We start from the raw sequence: 20,211 nt of genomic DNA, 5'->3' as shown, positions 1-20,211 counted from the left end.
GCTTCTCTCTAGGCTCAGAGTTCCTCTCTTCCTGGGGTTTGTTTATGTTTCCTCTGTGAGCTTATATCCAGGGCTCCAGTGTAAGGCTTCAGTATTAAACTCCAACATCAAAACTCCAACATTGAAAACCCCCAACTCAGTCCTTTGTCATGCCTTTTATCTGTGAGTCCCCATCCACCAAGGGGTGGGGACTCAATACCTGAATGTCATAGCCCAAAGTCTTAATCATAACTTAATCATGTCTAGGTACAGACCAGATTGTAAACATAATCCAATATCTATTTTTGGAATTCATAACTTTGTCAAACTGCTACATGGACTTCAGTCTCTGGACTTTCATTGGAGCCCCTGGCTGCAGCCTGCCTGTGGAATCTGGACTTGTGCATACCTATAGTCATGTGAAAGACCCTTATAGAACCTCTACATTCAGCAAATGTCTCTTGTTGATTCTGATTCCCTAGAGAACCCTGACTAATAGACACATCATTAACTAAACACCTGTGAAAAATCCTGAAATAATTCAAAGAAGGCACAGAGCAAGTGAAAATATTTAGCCAGAGAAGCTTAAAATGAGAAAAATCCAAATATTTACATAGTTTCAATAAGTTATGAATAAGTTTCCAACACCAAACATCATTCTGACCAGTAACAACAGTCTTTTGTGAAAAAACCTATGGTATAAGCTGATTCCAAGTCTTCCATGATAAAAATAACATTGAAAAAATTTTCCTCCAAAAATGCTCTTTATACCATGGGATTCAATGTAAGTATTTCATATATAACAAACCAGTAGTTGTGATATTTGTAGATGGATGGTTACTTCCAAAGAAAAAGATGTACTCTTATAAAATGTTTGTAAAAATAGCAAAGTAGGTTATAAAATTCTACCCACAGAGTGGGAATAAAACTTGTTCCACATCAATCCGAATATCAAAGCCTTCCAATGTCAACTTACTTCAAAAGCCAATCATCACTAACAGTAATATAATGTAGGGGTCACTTCACTGTGTCCCAGTTACATATTGACTGTACAGTGTAACAAAGGGGTTGAACACATCAGTAAGCATTATGATGCCCATTTCTCATTTATTCAAAAGAGATGTTTTTTTAATCATTATAAAACTAACTGAAATCATCAATGACATGCAGATACACTAAATCCCAGCAAGGAACCTACTATGTTGGGAAATAAAGAGGTCATGCTTCAAACAGATACAGTGTTTGAAATACATTTTCTGGTCAGACAATTTACTTCAGAGGTCATTTGTAAATGAGGACAGATTTTGAACTTGGTTTCTAAATGAAACTTTTTTCAATTATGCATAATATTGGTGAGATAAAGATAATTGTTCTTATTCACTTCTTTATGTTCTTCCAGAGGACAATCATATTGAATAAAGGGCCAGCAAAATGGGTACTCATTGCTTTCAAAAGTACTACAAAAATATGAAATAGTCTAATGACCAGGAGTTGATTGAAAGATAACATCAAAAACCTACTGTTGGGAAGTGGACTTGGCCCAGTGGATAGAGCATCCATCTACTACATGAGAGGTCCATGGTTCAAACCCCGGGCCTCCTTGACCCGTGTGGAGTGGGTCCACATGCAGTACTGATATGCACAAAGAGTGCCCTGCCATACAGGGGTGTCCCTGCATAGGGGAGCCCCACTCACAAGGAGTGTGCCCCCATTAAGAAGAGCCACCCAGCATGAAAGAAAGTGCAGCCTGCCCAGGAATGGCACCACACACAGAGAGAGCTGACACAAGATGACACAACAAAAAGAAACAGGGATTCCTGTGCCACTGACAAGAACAGAAGCAGACAAAGAAGACACAGCAAATAGACACAGAGAACAGACAACTGGGGCAGGGGGAGGGGAGAGAAATAAATAAATAAACCTTTCTTTAAAAAACCTACTGTTTCAGATTTTTAAAAAAAGAAATTTTCAATCTCTTACTTGAATTAAGTTCATAAGTAAAGAAATAATGGGGAAAACAAGGGATTCTAAAACATGCAAGACACTTATGAGAATAAAATAAATGATCTCCTTCTCTTACTCAGCTGTGATATATAGGTGTGAGTTTATATCTAATAGAGGTATGGTTTTATCATTATCCATTTTAGTTGCATAAATCACAAAAAGACTTCCAGCCAAGATGGCTGATAAGTATAACACAAACTCCAGAAATGATTTTTAGCAAAACCTGCTTCAGTATTTTCCAATGTGACAAAAAATTACTTGGGAAATGAATCTTTCTTTTTCTTTCTTTCTTTTTTTTTAATGTCACACTAAAAAAACATGAGATTCCCATATACCCCTTGCCCCCCCTCACCCCACTCCTCCCACATCAACAATCTCTTTCATCATTATGGCACATTCATTGCATTTGGTGACGATATTTTGGAGCACTGCTGCACCACATGGATAATGGTTTACATTGCAGTTTACACTCCCCCCCGTCCATTCAGTGGGTTATGGCAGGATATATAATGTCCTGCATCTGTCCCTGCAATATCATTTAGGACAACTCCAAGTCCCAAATGCCCCCACAATACATCTCTTCCTCCCTCTCCCTACCCTCAGCAACTACCATGGCCACTCTCACCACATCAATGCCACAATTTCTTCCACTTCTAGCCACAAGAGTTCCACAGTAGAATATCAGCAAGTGCACTCTAATCCATATTTTATTCCTCCATCATGTGACCCTGGGAAGGTGATGTCTGCTACAGAACTGTTCAAGTAAATGAAGATTTTACGATCTTCAGCAACCAACTGTAATTACCTTAAAAATTCCTCTTTTCACTAGAGAAGATGCTTAATTCAAAACTAACTTCAAAAATCTACATGAGGCTTCCAGGTCAACGAAAAACAGTCAATGTGGTTTTATTGCTCTGCTCCTTTAGCATGGGGACTAATGTGGAATGGCTTATTCCCATGGTGGATAGGCCATTCGTTGCTACAATGAGATCTCAATTAAATAACAATTTAAAATTCCATCATAATAAGCAGGAATTCCCAGGATGATAGTTAAAAAGAAGAAAGGCTGATTGGTGTGGCATTCTTCATATTTACCAACAATACTAAGGCCCCTACATCCCAAATAGCTTTCTCTTAAAACTGTATCATGGCAATCATGCAGGTTTCTTGGAAGGCCAAGCAACATGATGGGGACCACCTGGCATGGAATTCATTCTCACTGAAAACACTTGGTGTTCTTCCATGGCGTGGGTTGGCTCCTCCAAAATCTGCATCTCCAGTGCTTTAAGGGTGACAGCTGGGGAAGCAGCTCTGGCTTTCAGAATAGCCACCACCTCACTGGGATTTAAATTGGTCAAGTCTAGAGCATGGAGAGTCAGCAGCTCATCACCACTCTTGATCCTGTCATCTCATGCAAGATGGCCATGAGGTGGCCCACTATTCACAAAGATGGGCAGTTCAGCACTCTTACTTTCTTGCCTCCAGCAACTGTCTTTCCAAAGGAATTCTGTGGCTCCTACCTGTGAAAGATCAGAATTTTAAAAACTATTCTTAAATATTTATGAATATCCTATCACTTGTTAGAGGTTCCTGTGTGCTGATTGAAGTAGAGAGGAGTGAGCATGGAAGGAGAGAGAAAGATATGAGGAAAACTGTTAGTAATTGATACTGCTCAGCCTGCAAAAAAATGGGAGATGCATTCACTCAACAGAAAATAGAACCAAAAGGTGAATCTCAGAATGAATTTAAATGAAGTATATTGAGGTGGGGCAAGATGGCATCCAAGTGAGTACACCCTTGTCAACTCTCCTGCAATAAAACAGCCAAGTGGGGACAGAATTCTGCCAAGAGAGCTGTTTTGGAAATCCACAAGGCAGGATGTTTCTGGACATCAATCTGGAGAGAGTGCAACAAAAGGAGTGCTTGCTCAAGGTTTAAGTGTGGGTTTCTGACTGTTGAGCCCGAAGCTGTGGGAAATCTAAACCCTTCCCCTAAGGCTGCTAGCCACAGCATTCCCTGAACACCCCTGGTTGCATGACAGTGTTCCCAAGCTTCTTGTTCCACATACCCATGATCCCCAAACTTGCATTCCCAGAAGCTCGCATTCCCCAAACTCTGTGTTTCCATAACCTGTGTTTCCTGACCCTGTGTTCCTCAAGCCCACATTCACCCAAGCCCACATTCCTGGAACCCAGCACCCCCCAAAACTCCAGCATTCCCCTTTCCCACCAGTATCAGACAAACTCTGAGAGTGGGAGGGTTCTGCTGTGGTGCAGAGGGGCCGGAGGAATGCAGATTCAATTGTCTAACACCTCCTGCCCCTTTTTTTAGTGGAGCATGCCAGCTGTCTTGGGGAGATGCTAGGAAGAGAGGAGAGTTGAATCTGCTGAGAGAGGCTGATTTATCTAAACACCCTGGGATAAGGGAAATTCCTCTGGGAGAAGGCAGATGTAGGCAATTAACTAGAACTGTGCACAAACCTAAGGTAGGGGAAAAGTAGGAAATGCTTGGTAGGCTTCCAATAACATATTTAGGGTTCCCAGCAAGGTGTGGGTGCTCTCTGTCAAAGAGACTAGGAGTCATTATTTCCTGTGGTGATTTGGTTCACTAGGGTCCCATTTGAATCTCAGAAGGGAGCTCTCACATGGCCCTTCTGCTGCTCTGGGAGGGAGGGAAGTGAGGAAGGGAGAAGGGGGAAGGATAGACTACTAAGCAGTTTATTCAATTGCAAAGATGACTCCTTGCTTGAAGCCTTGTCTGGTCCTTTTTGTTCATTTGTTTCATTGACTTTCCTTCCTCTTTATCCCCCCACCACCTTTTATTTTTATTTTTCCTTTTTTCTTCCTTTTTTCCTTTTTTTTTCTTTTTTGTATTAGGTGTTGCAGGCAGTGCTTCCTGTTTGCTGTGCTTCCTCGTCCTTGATTTCCTCTTTTCTGTGGGTACTGATTTTGGCTACCAACACTATTCCCCTTCCTTTACATCTTTCTATCTTCCATTTCTGTTGTTTCTCTTAAATTCCATCTCTCTTTGTTTAGCTCCAGATTTTTCTGAGTTTTTATTTCTAGCACCTTTATTCTGTTTTCTATCACTCTTTATGTTATTGTCCTTTCTTTTCTCTTTCCCTCTCCTAACAACACAGACCAGATCTGAACATAGTAATCAAGAGATTAGAATTTGTTATAGAACTGTGGAATTTACCAAGAATTCAGAATATATTGAAAAAGTGAAAAATACAAAAGAAAATGCATTTTATTGAGATCTTGAGTGCTCCAATCACTAAAAAAGTTTCAGAAAGAAAGCATACAGTGAATAACAAAAAAGTCCAAATTAGAAGAAATAATGGGGGAGAAATTTCCAAAATGTAAGCTTGATATTTTTCACTTAAAATGACCAATATGTGCTACTTTGTAACATAAATAAAAATCAGTCCACCTGTAGATACATTGGAATGTATTTGCAGTCTATGAAGATTTATCTTATCTTTTTTTTTTTTTTTACATCAAACACAGAGATCGGAATACCTACAAAGTACCAAAAGATTTTTTTTAAAAATTTAAAAAGCTGGCTTTGGATTCAGGATTCAGGCAATGGAAAGAAACACTTAATTTCTAAGTAACATAGAAGGAGACAATGATGACAATGGGTGCATCTTAAATGCCAGAAGTAATACAGTGTGGGAATTGTCACTTGTCTGTCACTAGCACTTCCTCTCAATGAGGTTTGCATAAATTTCATATCCACTTTTGCTGTTGCTTAATTCGACTTTCCTCTATTCCCCTGCTGCTCTTGATACTGCCCTGTTTCCCACCTGCCCCTGTTCTGCTATCATGCATTTTGGAATTCAAGTGAAGTTGATATCCTGAAGTAGCTGCCCAATTTCAGACAAACATTTGCTCTACACCAGGTTTCTGATCACCCAGATCGCCTTCTCTTTCCTTTTCCTTGACCATTTGTGCCTGAGTTCATCCTGCTTTAAACCACCCATTGGACCCTGATGAAGGACATGACAATGACTTTCAGTAGAAATACTTTAGTCCTAGGCCAACATTAAAACTCCTTCAAGTTCTGACCCAACCAAGCCCCTCTTTTCCTTTGCATGGGTCTCAAGAGTTAATAAAAATGTCTTCACAACCCATGTTATACAAATCCTTGGAGAGTCATCCTTAATTCAGTCATAAAATCTCAGTCATCTAATCTATTATCGATTCATCCTGCATTCATACAGTACTTTCCAAAGTCTAATTCACCATCTTGTGTTCTTTCTGTGTTTCTCTTCAACTACTCTTGCTCCTTCCTCATTCTTTCTTCACACAGCAGCTATGATAATCTTTCAGAAATGTAAATTGCCTCACAATATCACCCTGCTAAAACAATTCAGTACCTCTCCATTTCTTTGGGTATAAATTTAATAGTTAACCTAACCAATAACACCCTGTCCTTCCTGCAATCTTGTCCCATCCTTCTCCCACTTCATTCCAGCACTTCAAATGGATGGGTCTTATTTCAGCTTTCCATCCACTCCAAGATATTTCTTAGAAGGATCTTTTGCATAAGCTTTCCATCAGCCTCAAGTATTTTTTACCTTTTTCACCTAGGTAATTCATGTTCATCCTTTCCAACTCAACTTAAATTTTCCAGAGTCTTTATCTGATTCCATTAAAAGAATAGTTAACTACTGTTATTTTCTTTTCAGGAAATTATTATCTAACCTCCCAAACTTAAGATTTTGAAGAGAATACATTTAAGACATCACTAAAGTCTAAAGAAATCTGCTAATTTAATGTAATCCCATCAATATTTTTTATTTTTCAGAAATAGAAAAGGTGAAAGTCAAATTTATATAGAATTACAAAATGTCCCAAATTTGTCAAAATCTCTTGAAAAATAAGAACTAATTTGGAAGACTGAGAGTTACTAATTTCCATACTTTACAAATATACAATCATGTAAAAATTTTGGACTGTTAGAGGGATAGATATTTAAACCAATGCAATAGGATTGAAATTTCAGAAATTAACCCATGTTTCTATAGACAATTGATTTTAGACAAAGTTGCAAAATTTCTAAAGAAAAAGGTAACTACCTACATAGGCATGGATTTTATTTTTAATTCATTTTTAATACTTTTTTATTTTTAAACAAGCTTTTGATTGCCTAAATTTTACATAAAAATATAGGGGATTCTGAAACACCACAACTCCTTCCCCTCCCACATCTTCCCATATTAACAACAGCTTTCATCAGTGTGATACATTTGTTACAATTGATGAACACATTTTTAAGCATTGCTACAATTGTGAGAGACAAAGAAGGATACTACATATTAATGGAAGGGATATCTCTCAAGAAGAATGAACAATCATAAATATTTATGCTCCTAACAAAGGTGCCTCCAAATACATGAGGAAAACACTGGAAAAACTAAGAGAAAGAATAGATGCCTCTAAGATTATAATGGGAGATTTTAATACACCACTATCAACTTTGGACAGAACATCTCAAAACAGAATCACTAAAGAAACAAAATATTTGAACAGTATATTAGGGGAGCTGGATCTAATAGACATATACAGATCATTACACGAGAATACAGCAGGATACATATTTTTCTCAAGTGCACATGAATCATTCTCCAAGACAGACCATATGCTAGGCCACAAAGAAAGGCTTAATGAATTCAGAAAGATTGAAATCATACAAAATCATTTCTCTGACCACAGTGGAGTGAAGCTGGAAATCTGAAAGGGCCAGAGGCCCAGATTTCACACCAAGATATGGAAATTAAACAGCACACTCTTAGAAAACAGTGGGTAAAAGAGGAAATCTCAAAAGAACTTAATAACTACCTTGAAACTAATGATAATGATAACACAACATACCAAAATTTATGGGATGCAGCAAAAGCAGTACTGATGGAAATTTATACCCATAAATTCATACATCAAAAAAGAAGAAAGAGCAAAAATTGAAGAACTAACTGCACATTTGGAGGAATTAGATAACAACAACAAAGTAACCCCACAGGAAGAAGAAAGAAAGAACAAAGATAAGTGTAGAACTAAATGAAATAGAAAATAAGAAAGCACTTGAATAGATAAAAAAGACCAAGAGCTGGTTCTTTGAGAAGATCAATAAAAATGACAAACCCTTAGCTAGACTAAGAAAGAAAAAAAGAGAGAAGAAGCAAATACACAAAATAAGAAATGACAAAGGAGATATCACCAATGGCCCCACAGAAATAAAGACTATCATAAGAGGATACTTTGAAAAACTATATTCCAACAAAAATGACAATTCAGAGGAAATGGAGAAATTCATAGAAACACATAAGCAGCCTATACTGACGAAAGAAGAAATTGGTGATCTCAACAAACCAATCACAAGTAAAGAGATAGAATCAGTCATTAAAAATCTCCCAACTAAGAAGAGCCCAGGGCCAGAGGGCTTCTAGGTGAATTCTACAAAAGATTCCAGAAAGAACTAACACCAATCTTGCTAAAACTCTTCCAAAAAACCAAAACAGAAGGAACATTTTAGAACTCATTCTATGATGCCAACAATACCCTAGTACCAAAGCCAAACAAAGACACCACAAGAAGGAAAATTACAGATCAAATTCTCTAATGAACCTACACACAAAAATACTCAACAAAATACTTGCTAACCCTATTCAACAACACATTAAACAAATTATACACCATGACCAAGTGGGATTCATTCCAGGTATGCAAGGATGGTTCAACATAAGAAAATCAATCAATGTAATACACCATATAAACAGATTGAATGAAAAAAATGACATGATCATATCTATAGATGCAGAAAAAGCATTTGACAAAATACAGCACCCTCTCATGATAAAAACACTCCAAAAGATTGGAATACAAGGAAATTTTTTGAACATGATAAAAAGTATATATGAAACCCCATAGTCAACATCGTTTGCAATGGTGAAGTCCTAAAATCCTTCCCTCTAAGATCAGGAAAAAGACAAGGATGCCCACTATCACCTCTTCTATTGAACATTGTCTTAGAAGGACTTGCTCAAGGACTGAGGCAAGAACCAAGAAAAAAAGGCATTCAAATTTGAAAGGAAGAATTCAAAATTTCAATATTTGCAAATGACATGATCCTATACATAGAAAACTCTGAGAGGTCTACAACAAAGCTTCTAGAACTCATAAATGAGTTTAGTATAGTCGCAGGTTATAAGATCAATGAGCAAAAATCAGTAGCATTTCTGTACACCAATAAAGAGCAAACTCAGGAGGAAATCAAGAAACAAATACCATTTACAATAGACAATTAAAAAATCAAATACCTAGGAATAAATTTAACTAAAGAGGTAAAAAACTTATACACAGAGAACTACACAAGATTGTTCAAGGAAATCAAAGAAAACCTAAGTAAATGGAAGAATATTCCCTGTTCATGGATAGGAGACTGAATATTATTAAGATGTCTACCCTACCAAAACTGATCTACACATTCAATACAATCCCAATAAAAATCAACACAGAATTTTTTAAGGAACTAGAAAAACTAACTATGAAATTTATTTGGAAAGGAAAGAGGCCCTGAACAGCCAAAGACATTTTGAAAAAGAAAAATGAAATTGGAGGAATCACACTACCTGACTTCAAAACATACTACCAAGCTACAGTAGTGAAAACAGCATGGTATTGGCATAAGGAGAGACACACAGACCAATGGAACCAAACTGAAAGTTTGACATAGATCCTCATATATATAGCCATATAATATTTGATGAAGCCACCATTCCCTCTAACTGGGAGACAATGCCTATTCAACAAATGGTGCCTGGAGAACTGGATATCCATATGTAAAAGAATGAAAGAGGATTAACATTTCACACCTTATACAAAGATCAACTCAAGATGGATCAAAGACCTAAATATAAGAGTCAAGTAATAGGAAATGGCTTCATGAACTTCACACCAAAAGCACGAGGAGCAAAAGAACAAATAGATAACTGGGGCTTCCTCAAAATTAAAGCCTTCTGCACCTCAAAGGAGTTTGTCAAGAAAGTAAAAAGGGAGCCTATACAATGGGAGAAAATATTTGGTAACCATATATTGGATAGGAGACTTATAACTTGCATATATAAAGAACACCTATATCTTGAAAATAAAAAGATAAACAACCCATTTAAAAAATGGGGAAAAGGTTTAAACAGACACTTCTTCAAAGAAGAAATACAAATGGCTAAAAAGCACATGAAAAAATGCTCCAAATCTCTAGCTATCGGGGAAATGCAAATCAAAACTACAATGAGATACCATCTTGCTCCCATAAGATTGGCAGCTATGAAACAAACAGAAGAATACAAATGCTGGAGAGGATGTGGAGGAATGGGAACACTCATCCACTGCTGGTGGGAATGCAGAAGGATCCAACCATTCTGGAGGACAGTTTGGCTGTTTCTCAAAAACTATCCATAGATTTGCCATATGACTCAGCAATTCCACTGCTGGGTATATACCCAGCAGAACTGAAAACAAGGACACAAACCAATAGATGCACACCAATGTTCATAGCAGCATTGTTCACTATTGCCAAAAATTGGAATCAACCCAAATGCCCATCAACAGATGAGTGGATCAATAAAGTGTGGTCTATACACACAATGGAATACTACTCGGCTGTAAGAACAAACACACTACAAACACATGTGATAACATGGAGGAATCTTGAGAACCTTATGTTTAGTGAAGCAACCCAGACATTGAAGGACAAATACTACATGACCTCAATGATATGAAATAACCAAGCTGCCCTAGATAGCAAGAGACTCAACGATAGGCTTACAGGAAATCGGAGGGTGGAGGAAGGATGTGAGCCGATGTCTGCAGGGGTGGAATTTAAGACGAGATGGTGGTAAGTATGAACACAAAGAAGAGAAAGAAGGGGGGCAAGGGGTTGCCTTTGGTTGGGGCTTTGCGGGTTTGAGGGTGGCTGGGGAGGGAAGGGTGGGTAACACTGCCCAAAAGTGGGGGGAGGGAGGGGTAGCATACGAACAAAGGAGAGGGTCAGGTGTTGGTGGAGAGTAAAATGCCGAGAAAATCATATCAAAATATAATAAAGAGGCTTACCTGTTTAGAATGCTCGGAGGGGAGGGTCTGATGCAGGACGGGCTCCTGGGGAATGTCTAAATGCTCATTCTGCCAGAGTGGGTGACACCATGGGGTAGAAACCCAAGTAGTGAGAGTGGGGGTGGACCCACATCCTGGGGAGGACTAATGCCATCCAATAGAGGGAACTGTATCCCTCGAGAGAAAGGGTGGCTCCCAGGGCATTGGGGCAGTTGAGCAAGTTAGGCCCTGAACACTATTCCATCTATCTCTGGAAGTGGCTCCTCGGGAAATGGAGGTTGGCTGTCACTGTGGGCACCAAGGTGGAAGGGAAAATGGACGTTAAATGTGTGGAACCAAGGTATATGGGGGGTAAGAGAGGAGTTTCGTGAGAGTACACAAGGATGGATATAAAACATGTAATATTACACCATAACATATAGGAGATGACAGACTGATAATGTAAACCATAATGTAAAACATAGGATAACTAAGAATGTAAAAAACTGTATATCCCCAAGTATGCACCACAATGTAAGCACAGATGTCACCTTGTTAGAAAGCTATTGTCTCAGACTCTGTACATCACGTTAAGTAAATATGATGTGAATAGGGTGTAAGAGTATCGATGTGGAAGGGAAAAGGTTTTGTGGTGGTTGTATGGGAGTACTGTATATTATATATATGCATTGCTGTGGTCTAGGACTCCTGTGAAGAGAAGCTCAATTAGGGGGAAAAAGAAAAGAAAAGAAAAGTAAAAGATAGGATGTAGAATTTTTTTCCATGCCAAAAGTTGGAATCAACCCAAATGCCCATCAACAGATGAATGGATAAATAAAATGTGGTATATACATACAATGGAATACTACTCAACTTTAAGAACAAATACACTACAAACACACGTGATAACATGGATGAATCTTGAGAAGCTTATGTTGAGTGAAGCAACCCAGGCATTGAAGGACAAATACTACATGACATCAATAATATGAAATAAGTAAACACAATATGCCTCGGAGAGCTAGAGACTGGATGATAGGCTTACAGGAAATCGTGGGGTAGAAGAAGGATGTAAGCTGACATCTACATGGATGAAATCTATAAGCTGGAGGTAAATATGTGTGCCTGGAAGGGATAAAATTGGGGCATAGGGTTAACTTTGGGTGGGGCATTGTGGGCTTGAGGGGGGCTAGGGATGGGCGGATGAGTAATATTGCCAAGAAATTAGGGGGAGATTGGGGCAACATATGAACATAGGAGATTGTCAGGTATTTAGTTGAGAGTATAATGCTGAGAAAACCTTTTCAAAAATATAATAAGGGAAGTTACCTGTTTAAGATACTTAAAGGGGATAATCTGATGCAGGACAGACTCCTAGGGAATATGTGAATTCTCATTTTGCCAGAGAGGGTTATATCATTGGGTAGAGACCCATATAATGAGAGTGAAGGTATACCCACATCCTGGGGAGGACTGATGCCATCAAATAGAGTGAACTGTATCTCTCAAGAGAAATGTTGGCTCCCAGGGCATTAGGGCAGTTGAGCATGTCTAGCCCTCAACACTGTTACAAGTATCTCTGAACATGGCTCTTCAAGAAATGAAGATTGACTGTCACTGTAGGCCCCAAGGGGAGGGGGAAATAGGTATTGAATAGATGGAACCAACGTAACTGTGAGGGCAATAGAGTACGGAAGGATGGATATAAGACATGTAAAATTACACCAAAAATATATAGGGGCTGATAGGCTAAAATGTAAACCATAATGTAAAACATAAGATAACTAAAAATTTAGAAAATCATATAGCCTAAAGTATAAACCACAAAGGAAACACAAATGTTACCTTGTTTGAAAACTATTGTCTCAATATCTGTACATCAGTTTCAGTAAATATGGTACGAATATGTTAAAAGATTTTTGCTGTGGCAGGGAAAAGGTTTTATGTTGGATATGTGGGAATACTGCATATTGTATATATGAATTACTGTGACCTAAAACTCTTGGGAAGATAAGCTTAATAATTAGAAGAAAGAAAAGAAAAAGATAAGATGTAGAATTTTTCCAAATTAATATGTATTCTATATCTAACCTTTAAACTCATTGCTATATTCCATTTTACTATTAAGGGAACCTGGCAATATACTGGGCTTCACTTTTCAGGAAGTTTTGGATCACAGAGGGGTTCAACAATGGCAGCAGAGGAATGGTGGTATGGTATGTTATTGACAGGGGACATATGGTTCACAGGGAGTTCTGCAGGGCATATATGTTTGGATATTTTCTTAGTGGAAACAATTAAAAACTACAACTGAGGGAGTGCTGAATTCCTAGCCAGGGGAGCTCTATCATAGTCCCTAAGGGAACAGCAACAATCCCCCAAGTGCAACGGCAAAGACCAAAAAGGAATGAAGTTCCAACAATGAGCTCCTGATACTAATGACTATGCTTGTGAGCCTGTGCACCTGAAATAAGAGCAAGGCCTAGAGCAGTAGTGTGCCTAAGAGTTACCTCCTGAGAGCCTCCATGTTGCTCAAATGTGGCAAGTCTCAAAGCCAAACTCAGCATATACATGCATTGCCTTCCCCACTAGTGTGGGACATGACTCCTGGAGATGAGCCTCCCTGTTGCCGAGGGATCACTATCAAGTACTAGCTGATGACGTAACTAGACAATGACCTTGAATAAATGGTTCAACTCAGACCAGCAGAATATCCCTGTCTACATATAATAACAGGAGTTAAAAATGCCTTTTGACCTAAATCAAGGGGGAATTGGAAAGGACAAATGAGTTTATATGGTTATGAGTCTCTAAAAAAGAGCTCTCTAAAGTTTATATGGCTATCAGTCTCTAAAAATGTTATCAGAGGGGTTGTCGTTATGCACACCTGAGCAGAGTCTCAGAGACAGATAAAGTAGATACAACCCCAGGTATTCGTTCTTCTGAGGGCTACAAAGACCCACAGGTCTTATGGTCATGGCAGATGAAGTTCAGTGCAATGTCAGTTGGCCCTTCTTTGGAGTTTGTGTTTCTGTGTGATGGAGCTGGACTCACATGTGATCTCTTTTCACATTGTAGTTGAATTGTAGTTGGTGCTGGGGTTTAAGATATATCTAGGGTATCTGAATCTCTGGACTGACCATGTGATAGTCAGACCCTGAGCCTCAACAGACTTCAGCTCCTACACTCTGGTTTATTGGACTTACCCCACTCAGCTAACATGGAGGTGAAGAATGTCAACCACCACGCCATGGAGCCAAGAATGTCTACAACTGAAAGCAGGAGAATTGCATCCAACATCCATGTGGAACCTAAGCCCCCTGTTGTCATATGTGGAATGGACTCAAACAATCTAAGGTCCATAGGATGGAGGAATAGAATATGGATTAGAGTGGACCTACTGATATTCTATTCATGAACTATTGTGGCTAGTATTCGAAGAAAATGTGGCACTGGTGTGGAAAAAAGAGGCCATGGTGGCTACTGGGTGTGGGGAATGGGAGGAAGAGATGAGATGTGGAGGCATTTTCGGGACTTGGAGTTGTCCTGGGTGGTGCTGCAGGGACAGTTACCGCACATTGTTGGTCCTCCCATGGCCCACTGGGTGGAACGTGGGAGAGTGTGGGCTATGATGTGGACCATTGACCATGAGGTGCAGCGATGCTCAGAGATGTATTCACCAAATGCAATGAACGTGTCATGATGATGGAGGAGAATTTTGCTATAGGTGGAGTAGTGGGGTTAGGGGGATGGGGGGTACATGTGGACCTCATATTTTTTTAATGTAATATAAAACACAAAGCAAAACAAACCCCATTTACCTTTCTCTCTTGATATCCATTTGGCCCTTTGTGTTTTGAGTATTGTTGAAATTCAGTGTTTCCTGATACTGGTTTGGCCCTTGTTGTCTACCATCAGTTTTCCCTCAGGAAATAGCTGAGGTGTGAACAAAGTGCAGGGTGACATAGAAGGAGGGTTGCTGAGGTTGTTGGTGCTGGGGGTAGGAAATGGACGTGACAGTGGAGGAGAGCTTGCTATTGCAGATAGAGCTGCTGGCTGAGAAAGGGCACTTGGTAGGAGAAGCAAGGACTTTCCAACAGTGGGAAATGGAGCCAGAGACCCAACCCTGGAGGGCTCTTCAGGATCAGCTGAGTGGCAGACTGAAACAATAGCCAATTCTTCTCCACTCCCGGCCACCCACAGGATTAACCATCCCTGCTCCTCTGCTAGGTGCTTGCATGTGACCAAGGAGGCATGTGTGACTCTTCAGGCAGAAGCATGTAAGCACCCATGGCCAGGAGCTCCAGAGACTTGACACTGAAAGGACCACAGCCTGATTGTTGACCCTCCCTCCACCTGGGTTCCTGAGACTGGACTGAGCAGAGCCTCCCTGCCACACACACACACACACACACACACACACACACACACACACACACACACACCTTGGCATGGGAAGTCTATCTTTACTTTTAGCCACTGTCTCAGTTTGCCAGGGTTAGTCTGACAATGCCCCAGAACCACTCATTTAAGCCCCCAGGTTGAAGGTTCTATCATGTGCCTCTCTGACAGTGATCAGATCAGGAAGGAAAGGCTTGCCCCTGTGGACCCAATCCTTAGCAAAAGGGCACTGACCATCACTAGCCAAAGCCAATTAGTCTATGGGGTGTAGCAGTGCTCCAAAATGTATTCACCAAATACAATGAATGTGCCACCCTAATGAAAGAGGTTGTTGATGTGGGAGGAGTGGAGTGAGGGGGGTGGGGGTATATGGGAACCTCATATTTTTTGAATGTAACATTTTTTGTGATCTATGTATCTTTAAAAAATACAACTCTAAAATTGATGGGGGTGGAGTGTGGAGTATATGGGAACCTCTTATGTTTTTTAATGTAAAGTTTTGTGTGATCTATTAACTTTAAAAAATGATAATTAGAAAATTAAAAATTAAAAACAAAACAGTAATTAGAGCTCCACCGACCCAGGGCTTACCGTGAGCCACTGTATGCGGACTAAGTACATTCATTCTCATAAGTGGCGATGAGGTCGGTTCTGTTTGATCTGTCCTAGAATGGCAAAGTGAGACAGAGAGGCTGTGACTTGTGAAGGCTCCACAGCTAGTCACCATAGAGCTGATACTTCGACCCAGGACTGCTCAGCCTGGGCTGCTAACCAACACACTGACTACTGTTAACTGTGCTCCAAGGAAATTGACTTAGGAAGTAATCTGATCAGCTTTGTTAGGGGCTGAAAGTACCTGCAATGAATTTTGGGGCAGTTTGGTCCTTCAGCAAACCTGTAGTACAGAATTCACCCTCTTTATGACCAATGACCCCAAGGTCAGAGAAACTGCTCCTGGAGCCCTGGAGTTGATCAGATACCAGTGCCCATAATCCCAATACCATGGTGTGAACATTGGTACAAATGGACTTTGAAATGCCTTTTGCTGTTCTTGTTGCTTTTAAGATTCTTTTCTTTAGATTTTAATTAATATATATTTCAGTTGCATCATTTCCTTTTGGCATACACAAAGCCCCAGGACTTGAATTTGCCTGTAATCCCAGCTAATCAAAACTGCCCTTAAATGCTTTAAACACATAAAATCCCATTTGAATGAATGTATTCTAAAGACAATTCCCATTTTCCAGGCAGCAGTAAGGCATTCGAGCAGGAGTCAGCGACTTTCTTTGTGAAGGGCCAGGTGGGAAATTTCCTGCCCCAGGGGCTCTGTCGCTATCACTCAACCCCAACATCTTACACAGGGAGGATAGAGAAATGAATGGGTGTGGCTATGTTCTAATAAAACTTTATCAAAACTGGATGGGGGCTAGGTTTGGCCCATGGGCCTTAGTGTGCCAACCCTGTCATATAGAAAGGTGTGCTTATGGCTCATTCCTGATTTCCCTCCAAGGGGCAGAGCCCCAGTCACTTTCTACCTTGGGGCTGCTCTCTGGCTCTTGTTCAGTCAGCCCTGGAAGGTGGGACTGCTTATAAGACCGGCAAATTCAAGAAGGAGACACTGAGTCTTCAGGCTCACTCTGTCCTTCTCCCTCTTGGGCCTGGCCTTCAGTGGGCAGGGGCTCTGCTCTGCATTTCTACCACATTCAAGCTTCAGAAGTCACAAGCCCCACTGTGCAGTCCTCAGCAGTACTTTCTATCAGTGACACCCCATCAAGGAGCAATCTACAGTCCACCTTAGGGTGCTGTGGAAAGGGACTCCTCAAAGGTACAAACTAAACGGTGTAGTGTGAACTCTCTTTGTTATTCTGAAAATCCAGATGAATTTAATATTCTCTCGATAAAGAAGCATTGAGCAACTTCATACATCAAGAGTCCTGGCTTTTTGACTATTATCTCACGATGGTCATCAACTCACTGGCAGTATCATAGGTACTGTAGACTCAAAATGTAAACCCCACTTAATAAGTGAAACCATTTACAGTTGTTCAAAACCTATTGCTCACAGGAAGAAAACAGATGAGGCGTGTGTTGGCTGAAGGTCAGGAACACTTCCGTTCCATCCCCCTCCTGTTTTAAGGGCCAGCAGAGACAGTTACCTTGTCAGATGGCCCCAGAAGTCCCCTTCCTCCATCCAGTCCTTCCACACGCTAGAAGCCAGGCAGAGGGGTACGTCAGATGCAAGAGATATCCCGGGGGGCAGGCTGAGGGCCATGCTTGCTTCAACTGGAAACCACACTTCTGTGTGTGAAGTGAAGCTCATGAGACTCAAGAGGCCTCCCACCAGTACTCCAGCGAGAGTTGACCAGAACTGGGGACTCACCTGGGCACCACTGATTGTGGGTGGTTAGGAGAAGAGGAAGGAGGCATTTTGTGGGATTATTTTATACACCATTAACTTACTTTCCAAGGGAATCTGTGTTCCACATTATGGGTTGAGCTTTGTACCCAAAAAGATACCCTGAAGTCCTAATCCCGGGTACCTGGCAACACAAACTTTTTGCAAAAGTGTTATTGCAAGCAGAATCATTTAAATTGAATGAGGCCAACTGGAGTGGGAGGACCCTTCGTCCAGGATGGCTGGTGTCTTTAGAAGGGGGGTGTGGGCACAGACAGAAGGGGAGTGGGCGCCATGGGAAGAGAGACAGAGCAGGCCATAGGGTGACTGAAGAGACACTGAAAACCCAAGCCTTGCTGGCCAAGGGACAGGCATCCCAGAGGCCAGGATGGACCCACCAGCACAGCCCATGCACTTGTGGCTTCAGCCTGCAGGGCTGAGAGAGCGGTTCCTGGTGTTTTTAGCCACCCAGTTCGTGGCACTTGTGACAGCAGCCTGAGAAAAGTGAGGTGTCCCTCTTCTGGCAGTCCCATGCCTCCAGGAGGCCTGAGGGATAGCCCAGGTGCCCAGCTGTCCACCAGGCTGAGCGTCCCCAACCAAGGCTTTTATCTAATCAGATGCCCTGAGGAACACCCTGAGGACTGACAGAAACAATGTTGAAAAGTAAGGAATGGGTGACCTGGACAACTCTGAACACCCTTCTCTTCCTTCCTTCCACCCTCTCTTGGGGGCTTTGGCTGCTTAGACCCCCTAGTTCTTCCCACCACGCACACCTTCCCAGAGGGGCCGGCCCAGACGGTGCGACCTATTCCTGGTTCTTGGTGGGTGGGAAGGCGGCCCGAGGGTTCCCGGGGCCCAGGACTGTCCATCAGCCTGGCTGCTTATTCACAGCCCCGGGAACCACAGCACATACTGCTCAGGGGGCCGCACCCCGCACCCTGGATAGCCTCGGGGCTCCCCTTCTAGACTGTCCGAGCACCCCTGGATTGCCGGGAGGCCCCTCCAGCTCCGGGGGGAGGGGTGCCTCTGTGACTCCCAGACTAAGAGCTCTGCTCTTCGGGGTCCCGGCGCCCGTCCCACCGACCCCGCCGAGCAGCCCCTGTCCCCTCCACCCCCGGGGCGCCCCATGGAGTCTTCCTCCCTGGTGAGCACTCCCTCCTTGCCGCCCCCCCCCCCCACCGCCACTTGGCCTTCCCCGTAGCCCTTTCCCACTATAATGTCCTGCTCCCACCCCCACAGAAGCATCCCCCACCCTGCCCGGGCCCCGCCCCCACGCCCTGCTTGGTCCCCAGACCCCTTCCACGCGGTGCCGCTGGGTCTCCTGTCCCCGCTGCGGGTGGCACAGCCCCGCCCCAGCCCCTCCCTAGCAGGTGACCCCTGCCCCCAGCCCCGCCTCACCCCCGCCGCGCGGTGCCGCCCGTCCCGCCTCACCTGGGGCCTGGCGGGAGAAGTAGCTGCGCTCCTTGGTGTCCAGGCACCGCGGCGGGACGTAGCTGAAGGCGGACAGCGCCGAGATGGGCGGCGGCCGGGGCTTGCCCCGCAGCATGGCGGCGGTGATCTCCTCCTCGTTCCGCAGACCGCCCGCGTCCACCCTCTCCGCCGAGGCCATGTCGGTCCCACCAGGCCGGGGCCCCCGCCTGAGTCCGCCTGCCTGGCTGCCCGGCGCCAGCGTTCAGCAGTTGCCGGGAAACCGCAGCCTCGCGTCACAAAGCTGGGCGGGGAGCGCAGGGCGGGGGGCACAGGGCAGGGGGCGCAGAGCTGGGGCGCAGGGCCAGGGGCGCAGGGCTGAGTGCGCAGCCGGGAAGGGAATGGGACCGTGCCCTCCTGTCTCACTGCGGGTCTCTGGAGGGCCCACTTGGGACGCGAGGAGCCGGGTCAGCTGGACTGGGGGCCTCCGCCTGCTTGCTCTTGTGCTTGCCCTTGCTCTTGCCCTTGCGCTCGCCGAGGGATCCAAGCGGGCTGTCCGGCAGAAGTGCAGGCCACGGCTGCGCAGCATCTGAAACCCTCCAGGAGCCGCGGAACAGAAGTGGAAGACTCGGGTGGAATTCATTGCCATCGTATATTAACTCAGTGTGACCGCAGCAGCATCGTGTCATCGTGCAACGAGTCGGTTTTCAGCGCCTCGGTGAACGCCAGGTGCCACCGCTCACGGTACTGGCAAGTGCGGGTGTGCAGCGGCACGAATCGAATCCAGCCAAGTGGTATCTGGGAAAACTGAGCTGTTCCGCAGCGCTCTGTTGTTTCTTGAGTCAAATGCTGGTTCAAGAGGTGCGTTCCTTTTGTCGAAAATTCACTTAACTCTAAAGGCTAGGATGTGTGTGTGTATCAATAAAAAGGAGA

General features: G+C 42.8%; 1 long non-coding RNA gene across 1 annotated transcript; it reads right to left on the bottom strand.

Moving 5' to 3' along the window:
* Positions 1 to 2,873: 2,873 nt before the first annotated feature.
* On the bottom strand, positions 2,874 to 17,802 carry LOC139438511 (uncharacterized). The gene is made up of 3 exons (XR_011648185.1): positions 17,633 to 17,802; positions 16,068 to 16,141; positions 2,874 to 3,503 (listed from the first exon to the last, which is right to left on the bottom strand). It is a non-coding gene; the product is annotated as an uncharacterized lncRNA (long non-coding RNA).
* Positions 17,803 to 20,211: the final 2,409 nt, after the last annotated feature.

This window comes from Dasypus novemcinctus, unplaced genomic scaffold (assembly GCF_030445035.2).
Source record: "Dasypus novemcinctus isolate mDasNov1 unplaced genomic scaffold, mDasNov1.1.hap2 scaffold_108, whole genome shotgun sequence".
Taxonomy (NCBI): domain Eukaryota; kingdom Metazoa; phylum Chordata; class Mammalia; order Cingulata; family Dasypodidae; genus Dasypus; species Dasypus novemcinctus.
Note: the sequence above shows the minus strand (reverse complement) of the source record. Positions and strands in the feature narration are given on the sequence as shown.